This window comes from Impatiens glandulifera, chromosome 3 (genome assembly GCF_907164915.1).
Source record: "Impatiens glandulifera chromosome 3, dImpGla2.1, whole genome shotgun sequence".
NCBI classification, from domain to species: domain Eukaryota; kingdom Viridiplantae; phylum Streptophyta; class Magnoliopsida; order Ericales; family Balsaminaceae; genus Impatiens; species Impatiens glandulifera.
In genome coordinates, this window is record NC_061864.1 from 36,766,261 (window position 1) to 36,775,121 (window position 8,861).

Below are 8,861 nucleotides of genomic sequence, written 5' to 3' on the forward strand. Positions count from 1 at the left end.
TGGATCGGTTGATCCAAAAATAATATCATCAACATATATTTGAACAAGTAATATGTGTTCCTTTTTCTCAAATTTGAAAAGTGTTTTATCGACTGAGCCTATTGTAAACTTGTGGTTAAATAAGAATTGCGTTAATGTGTCGTACCAGGATCTTGGAGCCTGTTTCAAACCGTAAAGGGCTTTGTTTAACCGGTAAACATGATTTTCGTATTCTGGATTTTTGAAACCTGGAGGTTGATTAACATATACCTCTTTATTTACCTTACCGTTTAGAAAAGCGCTTTTAATATCCATTTGAAAGACTTTGAAATTTTTGAAAGCTGTATATGCTAGAAATATTCTAATTGTCTCAAGTCTACCTACAGGTGAAAATGATTCTTCAAAATCAACGCCTTCTTCCTGTTTGTAGCCTTGAGCCACTAACCGGGCCTTGTTCCTCGTAACTAAACCGTCTTCATTGAGTTTATTTCTGAATACCCATTGTGTTCTTATAACCGGTTTGTTTTTCGGTCTAGGGACTAGGTACCCGACTTTATTTCTCTCAAACTCGTTTAATTCCTCTTGCATTGCTAGGATCCAGTCGAGTTCTTACAATGCTTCATCCACCTTTTTCGGCTCAATTTGTGATATGAAAGCGGAGTTTTCATAATGTTCCGAATTTTGTTGCCTAGTTCGGACGGGTGAGGATATGTTACCCATTACTAGTTCAAGAGGATGATTTATGTTCATTCTAAGGTTTATCCGAGACGTGTCTTCCAAGCTTTCGGTTGGCTGATCAAGGTTAGACGTGTCTTCCAAAACCTTATCTCTCAATAGGTACAAGACATTATTTTTATACGATTCATCCACAACCATGTTTCACGATAGATACATGACATCGTTTTTATACGATTTAACAAAAAACCCTATCTCTCGATAGGTACTTGAGAACCATTTTATCCGAGACATACAAAAAACTTATCTCTCGATAGGTACATAACATCATTTTTTTATGATTCAACCAAAAACTTTATCTCTCGATAGGTATATGACATCATTTTTATACGATTAATCCAAAACTTTATTTATTGTTAAGTATATGATATCATTCTATGAGATACAACCAAAAACCCTATCTCTCGATAGGTAAATGACATCGCTTTTATACAATTCAATCAAAACTCTATCTCTCGATAGGTACATGACATATTGTTTATACGATTTAACCAAAAACCCTATCTATCAATAAGTACATGACATTATTTTTATTCGATTCAATAAAAAACCCTGTCTCTCTATAGATAAATGACATCATTTTTACACGATTCCACCAAAAACCCTATCTCTCGATAGGTACATGACAATGTTTTTGTAAGATTCCAACAAAACCCTAACCCGATCTCTAAATCGGTACAAGACATTATTTTTATACGATCATTTACAACCCTATCTCTCGATAGGTACATGACATCATTTTTATAGGATTTAACCAAAAACCCTATCTCTTGATAGGTACATGAGAACCTTTTTATACGACACATACAAAAACCCTATCTCTCGATAGGTATATGACATCGTTTTATTACAATTCAACCAAAAACATATATCTCAATAGGTACATTACATTTATTTGTATACAATTCAACCAAAAAATCTATCTCTATAAAAGTATATGACAACATTTTTATACGATTCAACCAAAAACCATTTATCTCGATAGGTACATGACATTGTTTTTTTTACAATTTAAGAAAAACTCAATCTCTCATTAGGTACATGATATATTGTTAATATGATTCAACTAAAAACCCTATCTCTTAATAGGTACATGACATCATTTTTATACGATTCATTCAAAAACCATATCTCTCTATAGGTACATGATATCGTTTTTATACGATTCCACCAAAACTCTATCTCTCGATAGTTACATGACATTTTTTTATACAATTCAACCAAAACACTATCTCTCGATAAGTACATGACATCGTTTTTACATGATTTAACCAAATCTCTATCTATCAATAGGTACATGACATCATTTTTATACAATTCAACCAAAACCATATCTCTAGATAGGTACATGATACCATTTTTTACGATTCAACCAAAATCCATATTTCTTGATAGGTACATGACATCGCTATTATAAAATTAAAGAAAATACTTTATCTCTCGATAGGTACATGACATCATGTTTTTATGATATAACAAAAACCCTAACATTCGATGGTTGCATGATATTATTTTTATAAGATTTGATAGGTACATGACATCATTTTATACGATTTATACAAAACTCTATCTATTGATAGGTACATGACATTGTTTTTAGCGATACAACCTAAAACCCTATCTCTCGATAGGTACATAACATTGTTTTTTTACGATTCAACCAAAAACTCTATCTCTTGATTGGTACATGACATTGTTTTTATAGAATATAACCAAAAACTCTATCTCTCGATATGTACATGACATCATATTTATATGATTAAACTAAATACCCTATCTCTCAATAGGTACATGACATCGTTTTTATACGATTCAACCAAAATTTTTTTTCTATCGATAAGTACATGACATTGTTTTTAAACGATTCAACCAAATTGCTATCTCTGAATAGGTACATGACATTGTCTTTATATAATTCAACCTATAACCCTATCTCTCAATAGGTACATAACATCATTTTATTTGATTCAACCAATAACTATATCTCTCGATAAGTACATGACATCATTTATTTATGATGAATCCAAAACTTTATCTATTGATGAGTACAAGACATTGTTTTATGCGATACAACCAAAAACCCTATCTTTCGATAGGTACATGACATTATTTTTATAGGATATAACCAAAAACTCCATCTCTCGATACGTACATGACATCATATTTATATGATTCAACCAAATACCCTATCTCTCGATAGGTAAATGACATCGTTTTATACGATTCAACAAAAAACTTATATATGAATAAAGATATGACATCATTTTTATATGATTCAACCAAATCAATATATCTGAATAGGTACATAATATCATTTTTATATTATTGAACAATAAACTTTATGTCTCGATAGGTAATTGATATCATTTTTATACGAGTCAACCAAAAACCTTATATCTCGATAGGTACAAGAAATCATTTTTATAGAATTTAACCAAATACATATATCTCGATAAATACATGACTACGTTTTTATAAGATAATAAAAAACTCTTATCTCTCGATTGGTATATAACATTGTTTTTATAAGATTTAACCAAAACCTTATCTTGCAATAGGTACATGACATCATGTTTATACGATTCAACCAAAAACCCTATCTTTCGATAGGTACATGACATCATTTTTATACGATTCAACCAAAAATATTATCTCTCAATAGGGACATGTAATCGTTTTTATACGATTTAACTAAAAACCCTATCTCTCGATAGGTACATGATATCATTTTTATACGAATCAACCAACAACCCTATCTCTCGATAGGTACATGGCATCATTTTTATACGATTCGACCAAAAACAATATATCTCGATAGGTACATGGAATCGTTTTTTTACAATTATAGAAAAACTCTATCTTTCGATAGGTACACTAACACTATCTTTCGATAGTTACATGACATTGTTTTTATGAGATTCAACCAAAAACTTTATCTCTCGATAGGTACATGACATTCTTTTTATACGATTCATCTAAACCGTAACTCTCGATAGGTACATGACATTGCTTTTATACAATTCAAAAAAAAACTTATCTCTAGATATGTACATGACATCATTTGTATACGATTCAACAAAAAACAAATCTTTTGATTGATATATGACATATTTTTATACAATTTATCCAAAACTCTCTCTTTCAATAGGTGCATAACATTATTTTTATATGATTCTATCAAATACTCTATTTCTCGATAGGTACATGACATCGTTTTTATGCGATTCAACCCAAAACCTTATCTTTCTAAAGGTACATGACAATATTTTTATAAGATTCAACCAAAAACCATATCTCTTAATAGGTGCCTGGCATCATTTTTATACAATTAAACCAAAACCCTATCTCACGATAGGTACATTACATTTTGTTTATAAGATCCAACCAAAAACCCTATCTCTCGATATGTTCATGAAATCGTTTTTATACGATTAAACCATAAAGCCTATTTCTCGATAGGTACATGACATTGTTTTTAAACGATTCAACTAAAACCCAATCTCTCGAAAGATATATGTCATCATGTTTATATGATTCAACCAAAAACCCAATCTCTCGATAGGTACATGACATCATTTTTCATACGATTCGACCAAAAACTATATATCTTGGTAGGTACATGACATCGTTTTTATATGATTAAAACAAAACTCTATCTTTCAATATGTACATAACATCGTTTTTATACGATTCAACAAAAAACCCCATCTCTAGATATGTACATGACAACATTTTTATGAGATTCATCCAAAACCCTAACTCTCGATAGGAACATGATATAATTTTTATACGATTCCACAAAAACATTATCTCTCGATATGTACATGAGATCGTTTTTATAAGATTCAACAATAAACCCTATCTTTCCATAGGTACATGACATCGTTTTTATATGATTCAACCAAAAACCCTATCTCTCGATAAGTACATGATATTATTTTAATATATTTCAACCAACAATCCTATCTCTCAATAGGTACGTAACATACTTTTTTATAAGATTCAACCAAAAACTTTATCTCTCGATATGTACATATTATCATTTTTATAAATTCGATCAAAAACTCTAAATCTTGATAAATACATGACATCATTTTTATATGATTAAACCAAAAACATTATCTTTAGATATGTACATGACATCATGATTATACGATTAAACTAAAAACCCTATCTTTCGATAGGTACATGACAATGTTTTTATACGATTTGAACAAAAACTATATATCTCGATAGGTACATGACTACATTTTTATTAGATTCATTCAAAAACTTTTATCTCTCGATAGGTATATTCCTTTATACAATTCAACCAAAACCTTATCTTTCGATAGGTACATAACATTGTGATTTTATGATACAACCAAAAATCCTATCTTTCGATAGTTACATGACATTGTTAGGTACATGACAAAAAATTGTTAAGATTAACAAAAAATTATATCTCTCGATAGGTACATGACACATTAATATACGATTCAACAAAAACCCTATCTTTCCATAGGTAAATTACATCGTTTTTATAAGATTTAACCAAATACCTATATCTTGATAGGTACATGATATTGTTTTTATATAATTCAACCAACAATCCTAATTCTCAATAGGTACATAACATCGTTTTTATATGATGAACCTAAAACCTCTATCTCTCGATAGAAACATGATTTCATTTTTATACGATTCGACCAAAAACCCTATATCTCGATAAGTACATGACATCAATTTATCTGAATAAACCAAAAACATTATCCCTCGATAGATACATTACATCGTATTTATTTGATTACACCATGAATCAAATATCTCGATATGTACATGGAATCATTTTTATAGGAATCAACCAAATTCCTATCACTCGAAAGATACATGACTACGTTTTTATAAGATTAATTCAAAAACACTTATCTCTCAATTGGTATATAACATTGTTTTTATACGATACCACAAAACTTTATCTTGAGATAGGCACATGACATCATGTTTATACGATTAAACTAAAAACCCTATCTCTCGTTAGGTACATGACAATGTTTTTATACAATTCGAACAAAAACTATATATCTCGATAGGTACATGACATAGTTTATTTACGATTAAAGCAAAAACTCGATCTCTTGATAGGTACATGACATCGTAATTTTATGATACAACCAAACCCTATCTTTCGATAGTTATATGACATCATTTTTATAAGATTTAATCAAAAACTCTATCTCTCGATATGTACATGACATCATTTTTATACGATTCATCCAAAATCCCTAACTCTAGATAGGTACATGACATTGCTTTTGTACAATTCAAACAAAAAAACATATCTCTCGATAGGTACATGACATCATTTTTATGCGATTCTACCAAAAACCCTATCTCTCGATAGTTACATAATATCGTTTTTATATGATTCAACAACAAAACAAATCTTTTGATTGGTACATGACATATTTTTTTATAAAATTATCCAAAACCCTATCTCTCAATAGGTACATAACATCGTTTTTATATGATTTAACTAAAACCCTATCTCTGGATAGGTGCATGACATCGTTTTTATGCGATTCAACCAAAAACCCTATCTCTCTAAAGGTACATGAAATCTTGTTTATATAATTCAACCAAAATCCTATATCTCGATAGGTACATGAAATCGTTTGTATACAATTCAACCAAAAAAATCCTATTTCTCGATAGGTACATGACATCATTTTTATACGATTCAACTAAAACCCTATCTCTCGATAGGTACATGAAATCGTTTGTATACAATTCAACCAAAAACCCCCATTTCTCTATAGGTACATGACATCATTTTTATACGATTCAACTAAAACCCTATCTCTCGATAGGTATATGACATTATATTTATACGATTCGAACAAAAACTATGTATCTCGATAGGTACATGACCTCATATTTATACGATTAAAGCAAAAACTATATCTCTCAATAGGTACATAACATTGTTTCTTACGATTCTACCAAAAACCATATCTCTCGATTTGTAAATGACATCGATTTTGTAAGATTCATCCAAAAACGCTATCTTTTGATAGGTATATGATAACATTTTTATAAGATTCATCCAAAAACCCTAACTCTCGATAAGTACATGATATCATTTTATATAATTCAACTAAAACTGTACTCTCAATAGGTACATGAAATCGTTTTTATACGATTAAACCAAAAACCTTATTTCTCGATAGGTACATCACATCGTTTTTATAGGATTTGATTGGATCAATGCTAACAATTGAGACTAGGGTTTGACTATTGATAACAACTTATGAAAAACAATTCGATAATAATAATGTGAGAGATTAATATCTATTTCTATTCTTCACAAATCCTTCGAACTTTTGAAACAGAGTCAAGTGCGGAAGTGTTCGTCGGATTTGAAGCTTTGAACTGATAGAAGTTAAATCATAGAAAGAAAAAAACACAGGGAGTTTTATGGATGTTCGGAGATAAAACTCCTTCGTCACCCATTCTTCCACAACCAGGATGATATCAACTAAATACTTTGAATCAAATACAACTTACTGAACTAGCTAACTCTCTGTTGAACAGAACAACCTCTGTTCAACTTACAATATTCTCACAGCTTGACATCAATTGATTTTTTCTCTTGAGCTTGAATGATGATAGAAATTAGTAAGAGCAAGAGTGAATGAGTAAGTAAGTAACTTCGGTAAGGTTAGGTGATTTGTCTATTGTCCTTGAGCATTTATTTGTAGTAGAAGAACACCAACGGTAAAATCTTCTTTGTGAACACGTGACAAGTGTCCGTTGGAAAGCCGCCCATAGTACCAGAATATAGGAGATTCTGAGCAAATGGATCGTGGCCGTACCAAACCGGTAATGCGCCGTATATCCTCTGAAGTTATCTTGTACTAGACAGGTAGTTGGAAGGATATTTGCGTACGTGGTGTTTGTTCATTTGATACAATTAGTTGGCTTGTCAGACTACACATAAGTGGAGCAGGAGTTGTAGACAACTAGTTGATCGTAGTTATCTCTTGATAGGTACATGACATCATTTTTATACGATTCAATCAAAAACTCTATCTTTCCATAGGTATATGAGATCATTTTTATACGATTCAACCAAATGCCTATCTTAAGATAGGTACATGACATTATTTTTATATAGTTCAACCAATAATCCTATCTCTCAATAGGTATATAACATCATTTTTTATAAGATTCAATAAAAAACTTTATCTCTTGATAGGTACATGATATCATTTTTATACGATTCGACCAAAAACCCTAAATCTCGATAAGTACATGACATCATTTTATAATGATTAAAACAAAAACATTATCTCTCGATAGATACATGACATCGTAATTATTTGATTAGACTAAAAACCATAACTCTCGATAGGTACATGATAGTATTCAACCAAATACTATCTCTCGATAGATACATGACTATGTTTTATAAGATTCATTCAAAAAATTTTATCTCTCGATATGTATATAAAATCATTTTTATACAATTCAACCAAAACCTTATCTTTCGATAGGTACATAACATCGTGTTTTTATGATACAACCAAAACCGTATCTTTCAATAGTTACATGACATTTTTTTATAAGATTCAACCAAAAACTCTATCTCTCGATAGGTATATGACATCATTATTATACGATTCAACCAAAAACCCTATATTTCCATAGGTACATTACATCATTTTATTAAGATTCAACCAAATCCCTATATCTCGATAAGTACATGACATTATTTTTTTATAATTCAACCAACAATCCTATTTCTCAATAGGCACATAACATCGTTTTTATATGATTAACCTAAAACCTCTATCTCTCGATAGATACATGATATCATTTTTATACGATTCGACCAAAAACTTTATATCTCGATAAGTACATGACATCATTTTTATACGATTAAAACAAAAATATTATCTCTCGATATATACGTGACATCGTGTTTATTTGATTACACTAAGAACGATATCTCTCAATATATACATTAAATCATTTTTATAGGATTCAACCAAATTCCTATCTCTCGATAGGTACATGACTATGTTTTTCTAAGATTCATTCAAAAACCCTTATCTCTCAATTGGTATATAACATTATTTTTATACGATTCAACCAAAACCTTATTT